Raw genomic sequence first — 11,587 nt, 5'->3', positions numbered from 1 at the left:
AAAGAAAATACTTAGCAGTATCAGGGATGGTGTTGGTCCCAGAATAGTACCACCAGTGTTGACACTGACCCTCTGCTAAGTCCTCTCTGCAAAATGACCACGAGTTGTGTGATCCACCCTAGAACTATGTTCCCAGTAGACTTATTTTCCATTTCCTTATTTATTTGATTATATTTAGTACATGTATGCTATATTGGTCTACTTTTCTTGAGAGATAGAAAAGCAGCCCAAGCTGACAGGATGACATCTAGGAACCTATTTAGATAACATATAACAAAAGGAAATTTATCATGGAAGGAAAAAGGGAAAACAACATAGGTATTATTACCAACTAAACTATATTAATTACTATATTAAATGTGATTAGATTGAAATTTCCAATGAAAAACAGATTATCAGAATGGATAATAATATAAAACTGAAATATATGTTACCAATATGAATGCACAGCTTTGAATATAGAGTTACAAATACTTGAAAAGTAAAAATATAGAAAAAATATACACCATCCAAACACAAATCAGAAGAAAGCTAGTGTAACTGAATTTACATCAGACAAAGTAGACTTCAAATAAGAAGTATTGTCTGAGATGAAGAGGGATATTTTATAATGATAAAATATTGAATATATCAACCAACATGATAATTTTGAACATAATGCACTTAATAACAGAGCTTTAAAGTACATGAAACAAAAACTGACAGAATTAAACGGGGAAGGAGATAAATTCATAATCATCACTAGAAACTTTAGCAGGCAACTCTCAACAATTGATAGAACAAATAGATTTTGCTGTCAACAGTAGCCAGAGTATGGAAAGAGCCAAATGTCCATCAACAGATGAATGGATAAAGAAGATGTGGTATATATATATATATATATATATTGGAATATTACTCAGCAATCAAAAAGAATGAAATCTTGCCATTAGCAACTACATGGATGGAACTAGAGTGTATTATGCTAAGCAAACTTAGAGAAAGACAAACATATGACTTCACCCATATGTGGAATTTAAGATACAAAACAAATGAACATAGGGGAAGGGTGACAAAAATAATATAAAAACAGGGAGGGGGACAAAATATAAGAGACTCTTAAATATAGAGAACAAACTGAGGGTTGCCGGAAGAGTTATGGGTCAGAGGATGGGCTAAATGGGCAAGGGGCATTAAGGAAGACACTTGTTCATATGAGCACTGGGTGTTTTAAATAGGGGATGAATCACTGGATTATACTCCTGAAATCATTATTGCACTATATGCTAACTAACTTGGATGTAAATTTTTTAAAAATCAATAGTAAAATATAATATTTGAGCAGCACTATCAACAAGTGACCCAGTAGAATTTTATAGAACACTGTATCTGACAGCTGCAGAATACATATTCTCTTCAATCACACAAGGACTATTAAACAAAACAACCCAATATACTAGTCTATTAAAAACTCTCAATAAATTTTAAAGGATTAAGATCACAAAGTATTTTATCTGATCTCAACAGGATTGTATTAGAATCAATAACTAAAATAAATAAATAAATAAATAAATAAATAAATAAATAAATAAATTTCTCCAAATATTTGGATATTAAGCAACATATTTCTAAATGACCCATTAGTGAAAGAAGTCACAAGTTAGAAAATATTTTAAATGGAACAATAAAAAGCACAACATATTTAAATTGTAAGATGCAGCTAAGAGAGTGTTTAAAAGGAAATTTATAGCTTAAGTGCTTATATTAGAAAAACAATAAAAGCCTAAAATTAATTATCTACCCTTCCACTTTAAAATTATAGAAAAAGAAAAGCAAATTAAGCCCTGTAAGTGGAAGAAAGAAAATAATAACTGTAAGAACAGAAGTCAATGAAATAATCTTAAATAATAATAAGATTAACACATTTGGAAGTATCAGAAGTTGGTTTTTCTAAAGAATTAATATGATTGGTAAACTTCCATCAAAATTAATCAAAAATTAAAGAAAAATACAAAATACCAAAATCAAGAATGAAAGGGACTCTCACCACAGATCCTTAGAAAGAAACTAAGAAAATTCTGGGGGTGCCTGGATGGTTCAGTTAAGCATGCAACTTGGGCTCAGGTCATGATCTCCTAGTTTGTGAGTCTGAGCCCTGCATCAGGCTTTGTGCTGACAGCTCAGTGCCTGGAGCCGGCTTTGGATTCTGTGTCTCCCTCTCTCTCTGCCCTTCCCCCGCTTCCTCTGTCTCTGTCTCTGTCTCTGTCTCTGTCTCTCTCTCAAAAATAAATAAATAAATTTAAAAAGTTTCTATGAATAGCTCTATGCCAACAATTTTAACAACATAAATGAAATGGAAAAATTTTTTAGAAACATTATTTCCAAAATGGATATAAGATGATATATAACCCGAATAAAAGCATCGCTGTGAAAGAAATTGAATTTTTAATTAAAATTTTCCTATAAAGAAAATTCCTGGCCCAGACACTGGCTCAGGGTAGCTTCTATTAAACATTTAAAGGGAAAAAAAAATCTTACACAAAACATTTTTGGAAAATAAGAGGGATGGCATGCATCTCAATGTGTTTTATGAGGCCAGAATAACCTTATAACTGAAATTTGAAAATGACATTACAGAAAAAGAAAATTACAGATCAATGTTCCTCATGAATACACATACCCACAAAAACCTTAACAAAATTCAATAATACACTTAAAAGATAATACATTATAAGCAAGTAGCTCTCATCTGAAGAATACAATATTGGTCTAATATTCCAACATCTATCAATTTAAATCACTGTATTAAAGTAAATGCAAATATCACCCAATAATTTCAATAGGTATAGAAAAAAACATTTGAAAAAGTCCAACAAATTCTCAGCAAGCCAGGAACAGAAGGAAACTTCCTTAATATGATAAAGGAAATTTGTGAAAAACCCGCGGCTAACAGCACACTTAATGGACAAATATTGAACACTTTTCACCAAGGCAGATATCAAGCTAGGGGTGATTACATTCATCAACCCTAGCCAACACTGTATTGATTCTAAGAAAAATTTAAACTGTCTTTATTTCAGCCAACAGGTTAGTGTATGAAGAGAATCCTTAGGAATTTAGCAAAAGCAACACAAAACAAAACAAATCCAAAACCAAAACCAAAAACCTATTAAATGTAATAAATGATTATGTTATTTCAACAGGATCACAAGATTTAAGATCAGTATACAAAAAAATCAATTCTATTTCTATATATCAGCAACAAATAGGTGGAAATAAATATTTCCAAATGATGACACCAAAACATGACATACTTAGGAATATATTTAACATATTAGGTGCAAGACCTGTACTTGGAAAATGATAAAATATTGCTGAGAAAATCAAACACCTAAAAAATGGAGAGGTGAGCCAGATTCCTGTTAGAAGACTGAATATTGCTAAGATCCTAATTCTCCCCATATTTGTTGCTAAGATCCCAATTCTCTGCATATTCATCTATAGATTCAATGCAATTCCAGTCACAAACCCAGCAACAGTTTTTTGGTTTTTTTCTTTTGACAAGTTGAAACTAAAATTGATACTGAGAACGTAAAGGGCTTAGAATAACTAAAACATCATTGCAAAAGAAGAATAAAATTGGAGAATTTTCACTACATGTGAAGAGTTCATATAAAGTTATAATTGAGAAAGTGTGGTATTCGTGTAACAATAGATAACAGATTCATGGGATGATAAAGTGAGTGCAGAAATAGACCATACATTTATGGTCAAAATGTTTTTTTACAAAGATGTCAATGAAATTTAATAGTAAAATAATTTTCCCCAAGAAAAGATGCTAGATAAACTGGATATCCATACAGGGTTTTGTTGTTGTTGTTGTTGTTGTTGTTTGTTTTTTTGCACTATACACATAAATTGACTGGAACAGGATTACAGACCTAAGATAGAAGCTAAAAGCTAAGCCTATAAAGAAAACAGCGGGAGGGTATACTTGTGAAGTTGAGGTAGGAAAATATAAACAGAATGCAAAAAGTACTCGCTATACATGGAAAAATTGATAAACAAAACTTACCAACATTCAAAAGATACCATTACAGAAATGAAAAAGTAAACCACAGCCTGGGATAAAATATTCACAATGTATACAAGTGACAAATAACTAGCATGGGAGAATATTTTTTAAAACTACGAATCAACAGTAAAAAAATAACACTCAATAAAAATGGGCAAAAGTTTTGCATAGATACTTCATAAAAGAGAATATATAAATTCCCAATAGACATATGAAAATGGGAAATACATAAGGGAATGCAAGTTAAAACCACAAAGAGATATCATTATACATCCATTAGAATAGCTAAAAGTAAAAATACCATATGTCAGGGAAAATGTAGGGCAATGGAATCACTCACATTGCTGATGGGATAGTACATCAGTACTGGAAAGTCGTTTAGCAATTTCTCACTAAGTTAAATATGTACTTAACCTTTGACCCAGCAATTCCCCCCTAGGTAGTTGCATATGCACACCCCTCCCCTGCCAATGAAAACATAAGTCCCCCAAAAGCCATGTACAGGAATGTTCACTGTAACTTTATTCATTATAGAGAAAAATTGGAATTGAGCCAATTTGTCTATTAACAGAAGCATAGATGAGTTGTGGCATATTCACACAATGGAATAGTACTTAGCAATAAAAAGGAACAAATTATAAATACATGCAATCAAATACCTAAATCTAAACAACATTATATTAAGCAATATACAAAGTTCAGGAATAGGCAAAACTTATCCATGCAGATAAAATTAAAATCAGAGTTGTTCCTTTCAGAAAAGAAATTGAGTGGAAAAAGACCTAAGGAAAATTTCAAAGGCAATGTTTTATATCTTTTTTGGAACACTGATAACATGAGCATATACATTTGTCAAGATTCACTCATGTGTACACTCAAAAGTGTATACTTACTACTGTATGTAATTATACTTAGATAAAATAAAGAAAAAAACTTCCCAAACTCCCAAATCTGTATGATACATATATATCATCATGGGCATGTATGAAAGGACAGTTATGTTTGCAGGTGTGCATATAAAGAAACCAGCTCATTTGACCATGTGGCAATCTGCTATTCTGCATTAGATTTGAATGGATTTTTTCTTAATCCTTATAAAAGATACTGTTTAGACAAGACAGAAATTAAATGACCTCAACATATCACGTAGTCGGATCCTTGAGTTGAAATATAAAAGTGTCTGTGGAGGATCCAGGTCCTGGAAACGTGGTATCCGTGTTCAGAACCCTACGTTTGGGAGCCAGGTGCTGGAGGCTGATAGAAAGCAGGCAGTGGAGGACTTAGTTCTTCCTATTGATCTAAAACACAATCCAAGTCATAAACCATGGCTTAGTAAAGGTGTACAAATTCTCAGAGGTCATCTAGGTCAGGTGGAGAACTTGACACGCAGAGAGGTTAAACATTTGCCCAAGATCACACAGCTAGTGTGAAGTCATTCTATCTGGATGCCTCTCACGCCTATAATTACCCATAATTTTCAAAGTAAAAATGAATGGACCACCAGTGCCTACACTCTTCCATGTAAATACTGCCTTTTGAGTTTCCCCCATCCCCTTAAGGCTTCCTTTGAGAGATATTTGAACTAGATTTAAATCAGAAAGGTAAGAGTGAGTAACTAATGGTGTTGCCTGAGCCCATAGGCCTCTAGGACTGGCTCATGACTGAGAAAGGGTTTCATTGCAAGGAAGTGCATTTCAGTTTCTTACGGCAGCTTTTCCGCAGAGGTTTTAAGGTCAGACAAGGAAGTGCAACGCATCACTGAATTGAAACTGCCTCTGTTCCAGGAGGTGAACAGAACCATTCATTTGCACTTAATTGAAACAGTAATTTTATTGGGCTTTTTAAAACAATTTAAGGATCATTTATATTTGCAAGATGTAAGCAAAATTTTGCTCTCCAAACTGTAACTTCATTGTTTTTACTCCTGTGTAATTTTAGGAAACGTAAAGATCATGCTTGTAGCCCAGATTTCCTTTGGAGGTAGGGTTTGTAGTCTAATGGTCTGTTTATGTTTTAATACAAACTGATTTTCCTCATAGTAATAAAAACCCATGGGGACCTATGTGTGTGGGAATAGTGGATATCAGGGGCCTGGAATTATCCTAACAATTTGCCCCTCCTTTGTAAGACACTTCTGTTACACTTGCACCCAGACAGTTGGGGGTAGTACAGAATGAATTTTCATGATTAGAGTTGCTGGTCCTAGAATCTTCTATTCATTCACCTGAGACTGTTTAAGGGCCCCACGGTATGTTCGCTCAGCATCCTTTAAGAGGTCTTACAGATCACAAAGTGCCCCAGTGAGTTCCAGAAAACTGCAAAGTCTTCTGATAGTCTTTTCTCCAATTCTTTTGACCTGACTTTCCAGTACCTCTGACTGAGAAGCAGAGGCCAGGTAGCACTCAACAAGGCTATTGAAAATGCAAACTGAGAACTCTGGGGAGAAATAAAACTATGAATTTATATATATGGAGAGCACCATTTGGGAAAAATTTCTAAGATGTATTAATTGGGCAATAGCTGTTAGCTTTTTTGGAAAATGAATCAAAGTTGAATGACTTCCATTGTACATTATAATAAATAAGCCTCTCTTTAGTATGCTAATCTTAGCCTTTCTTTCTAATTCATGCTTTTTAATAAAAATAAATACCCTTATTCTTTTTCTTTCACATCATGCCAAAATCTCTGATGTACTATAAAATTTGGTTTCAAAGGTCTGTTTTAATTGTATATGAGCTGCCATAAATGCCCTGGTGCCAACATGTTAACTGCCTTAGTGACCTTGTCTAACATGAAGCTAGATCCTCTAAGTGGGACTGGATGACACGGGGGACACCTAAGAGCAGTCATTTGACTGATTCCATAGCACTGCTGGGACAATGTGGAAGCACCAGGAGGCATATTCAGAGGCTGCATGGAGGTTATAAGCCAGAACCATGCGTACTGGCATAAATCCTCAGTAAATATTTATTAAGATCAATGGCTATATACAATGTGCTGATGGTAGCTTTTTGCTCTGAGCTAAAATTAAGAGGAATTGTATAATTGATGTATTACGACCTCCTCTTTGCTTTTAAAGCACAAGACGGGTTTTTTTCTCATATAACTTACACATCTTGCTGGTTACCAGACATTGCATCATAACACTTACACATTCATTTAACCTAAGGCCAGTCTGTAGTGGTTTGGTGACAGTAATGTGACCTACAGAAACATCTTGGATAAGGGCCAGGATCAGATTGTGGTGAGTCATCTGACCTCTACTTAGGTGGCCAGTTTTAAGGCGCTAACAGTTCATAATCACGTCCAACAACACTCAATAAGAGCTAGCATTATGAAAAGCAGTGCCTTTCAGAGAGGGTTCCTTGGAGGTTGGAGTGGAGAAGGAGGGTACAGAGGACCCTCAAGTCTAGAAGATGTTTATAGAAGACGAGATTCTTGCTGGCCGGGGATAAAAGAGTAATTTTCTTCTCCCTCATATACGTTTTCAAAAATTAGTGGTTGCAAGACCTTATCTGGACCTGCATTATCTTGGATATTCTTGAGTACCATTTTGAGCTTTTGGACTGTATTTTCCAGAATACTCTTTTACCTTAAATAGGCGTCCTCCAAAGGAAAGAATAAGATTTGAGATTTTAATTTACAGCCAGATATAAAGAAAACTTAACTGAAAGCATCTTTTAGGATAACACATAAACTATTTTGACTAACTAAAAACAAAAAAAAATAATTTTGCTTCCAATTCGGCAACAAAAAAGAAGAAGGAACTGATATTGTCATATTGTCTATGGTCTTTAACAGGGAAGCCATAAGCTCTTTGGTAAGTGCTACCCCTCCAGCAGAGAATATGATCTAAAGTACTGAATCTGGTCTGCTACAGGCAAATCGGTAACGTCAGAAAAGAAATGTTCCCCCTCTAAAATCTGGTTTAGAGCAACGATTCTTAAATTTTAGGTCTGCAATCACTAGTGATCCACTAGTGATAAGTCTTGCGCATGCATCATGCATGCTTCAAGTTTAAAAATAACTCATCTAAGGCATTCAATTTTTAAATAAATATTATAGACAGAGTACAAGACCTAGACACCCCTTTATAGGCTTACCATCAAAATTATTGCAGTTTGACTTCTAATTCTGGAGATAGTTTCCCAGAGAACATCTGTGGGCTTTTTTTCTTGGTTGGTTGGTTGGTTGGTTTTACTTATGAAAGCAGTAGCCCTCTGCCCAATCATACATGGAAAGCTACTAGTCTAAAACATAATATATGCAACTTAAGGTTAAAAGCATTAAAGTCTACTGTCTTTGTCTTTGCCTAAGTTAATGAACCGTTTCAATTCAACCTAGCCAATCATTTTCTGTTTCTTCACACTGAGCTCAGGAATAATAAAACAGTGGCTCCTGGGTGTTTTTAAGTTTGATCTAACAATCCCTGCTTTTTCTTTAAATAAATAGTAACCTCAACTTGTTTTTGAGCATTTCATCATAAGGGAAAGAATTCCCACAAAGGATTTTTCCAGAAACCTGACAGGACATCTATAACTCCATCTTTTAAGTCCTGGATTCAAATATTGAATGCTACTTGACCATGCATTGAGCCATAAGTAACTCAGGTTTGTAAATCTCATCAGATTAGCAATGTGGCTCTGGCAGTCTCTGAAAGATGGACTGATCTGTGCTCAGTAGTAATCTTTGCTTTTCTTTGACTACTCCCAGAATACTGAAAAAGGTATATCTTTTGAATGTACTATATGCTCTTAAAAGAAAACAAGTTATGAAGCACTCATTTAAATTTTTTTTCTTAAAAGTTTCCTTAAATATTTTTTCATATTGCACTGACAAACTGATATAAAGTATATACTGATGTTTAGTATATTAAGTAATCAATGAGCCTTATAATCCTGTATTAATCCTTTATGTGTTGATCTTTTTGTTTCCCCTAGGAAATACTGAACGATAAAGAAATGCCATCGGGAATCAAAGACACTGAAGTTTGGAAGGGGCACTTGGGAAGAGTTATGAGTGCCCTGTAATATCCACCACCAAAATTATGTGGTCCTGGTCTCCGAAGAATGCAACAAATTCTTTGTCAAATATGCTATAAACAGAGGGAAGGATGATCAGTTGGGCAATCACTTATTATTCAACATTCATACAGCTGTGTCATTTCCTGTTGGCTAAAGGGTGAGAGCTCAGTCTACACAGCAGCAGTAAATCATATTAGCAGTCAGCATTAATGAGGAAAACAAGACCAAATTCTGCAACTTGACTGGAGTACTCTCACCAAACAGACTACACAGCTTCCTGCAATGCCCTTGACCGGGCAATCAGCCATAATTTTAAAAGGAAATAAAGAAAAAGATTGCCTTCCAAGAGAACAAATTCTTCCCAGATAACAAGTTCAATTCACTGAATTTTGTGAACCTTCTTTCCTCAATTCCTCTTTCCTAAAAAAAAAAAAAAAAAAAAGGCTTGTATTTTGTTGATGTTACATAAGGGCAGCTGAGTGACTGTCCCAAAGAGACAACTGTGGAAGTGGCACCCTTCAGAACAGTGTAGTACATCCTGCCCTTATTTTTATATTGAACGTCATGTTTTTGAAGCTATTGCATCCCCAGCATTTTATTAAATTCTCAAAGAGAATGCCCATGGCTCATGTCCCTATTTTCTGACATGACGTCTAGGAAGGCATCCTGCATGTTTTCTTGTTTTTTATATCATCCCTCTGCTCCACTGATGATGCCTTTGAGAGACCTGTGCTTTCTCCTCAAGGTGGACTTGCTCCTTCAAACACTTCTGCTGGAATCTGCAGAGAGGCAGCAACCATGAATAAACAATTAGGAGCAGGCCTTCCATTATTCCACCATGAGCTGAGATCTCTATAAATGCTCTGAACTTGAAAAGGGGGGTGTCTGTAGTGCGTTTCTAAAGAAGAATGTTTGAAAGTACAGGGCACGTGATTTTCTAAGCAGCCTTATTTTACATCTTGAAGGAGGCAGATGTCATCATCCTCTTGCAAGGATGAAACTGAGGGAAATAATTCAGTCAATATTTGCTCAAGGTCAGACAGTGCATTAGCATAACCTGGACCAAAACCCAAATTTCCTCACTTGTTGTCCAGTGCTCACATCAAGAACACGGAGTTATTGCTTATCATTTGATGCCAACCCTAGATGGCTGTTCTCTGTCAGTTAACCTCCTCTCCAGGCCTGGAACCAACCCTGTTTGTGTCAGATAAAATGTAGTTTCTGTGGGAGGAGTGGCTTCCCCCTAGTAAATAAAGGGTTAACCACAAAGCAAAGAATTCTTTAGCTCAGACCTCTTAGGGTAATTGAATGTTGAATACAAATGGTTTATTAACCAATGTATATTGAGGTGTTTGCAATTTTTTCTCTTCTCTTGAGCTTAGGGGGTTAAGTAGAGAAAGTAGAAAGTAATAGGAAGACAAACAGGAAGAATAAGAAAAAGCAGGACATTAAGTAATGTATGATCCCTAGATGGGGTTTCACATCTTCCAAATGATTGTTTTTCTTAAGAAAAAGATTTTCAGGGGCGCCTGCGTGGCTCAGTCGGTTGAGCGTCCGACTTCGGCTCAGGGCATGATCTCGCAGTTCGTGGGTTCCAGCCCCACATCGGGCTCTGTGCTGACAGCTTGGAGCCTGGAGCCTGCTTCGAATTCTATGTCTCCCTCTCTCTCTGCCCCTCCCCCACTCATGCTCTCTCTCTCTCTCTCTCTCTCTCTCTCTCTGTGTCAAAAATAAACATTTAAAAAAATTTTTTTAAAAAAAGAAAAAACTTTCATTGCAGTCTAAAATTTTAGTCTTTTCTAGGTATTGTTTAGAGCTGAAAAACTTATTGAAGATGAGAAGTTACATCGGAGTTTCACAGTGAAGTGCCAGGTGCAGACCTAAACCTGGAGTCATTCATTCATTCATTCATTCTTTCAAATAATCATGTCATTACCATGCTTCAAGCCCTCCTATATCTGACTACATAATACCTTTAGAATAAAATCCAACTTCTATCATTACATCTCCATTCTTTTTTTTTTTAATTTTTTAATGTTTATTTTTTTAGAGTGTGTGCAAGGTAGGGAAGAGCAGAAAGAGATGGAGACACAGTATCCAAAGCAGGCTCCAGGCTCTGAGCTGTCACCACAGCTCATGAACTGAGCTGTGAGATCATGACCTGAACCGAAGTTGGTCGCTCAACCGACTGAGCCACCCAGACTCCAAGGCCCAATTGTTTGTTTAGTTCTTGCCTGCTCTCTTCTGCTCTGCTACCTATTTTCTCCCTCCTTCAGGGACCCCAATCCTTCTGGCCCTCCTTCTGTTCCTCATACCTGCCCAACTCTGCCTGTGTGTGACCTGTTCACTCTCTGTTCCCTTGCCTTCCAGTAGACCGTTTCTACTGGAAACGCTGATTTGCTCTCATCATCAAAGACTCAACCTCCTTAGAGAGGCATTGCCAGGCCACTGGGTCTAATCCCTATCTACTATAGTTTAACATGCCATCCTGTTTTTTCTTCAAAGATGC

This window comes from Leopardus geoffroyi, chromosome C1 (genome assembly GCF_018350155.1).
Source record: "Leopardus geoffroyi isolate Oge1 chromosome C1, O.geoffroyi_Oge1_pat1.0, whole genome shotgun sequence".
In the NCBI taxonomy this organism is placed as follows: Eukaryota; Metazoa; Chordata; class Mammalia; order Carnivora; family Felidae; genus Leopardus; species Leopardus geoffroyi.
Note: the sequence above shows the minus strand (reverse complement) of the source record.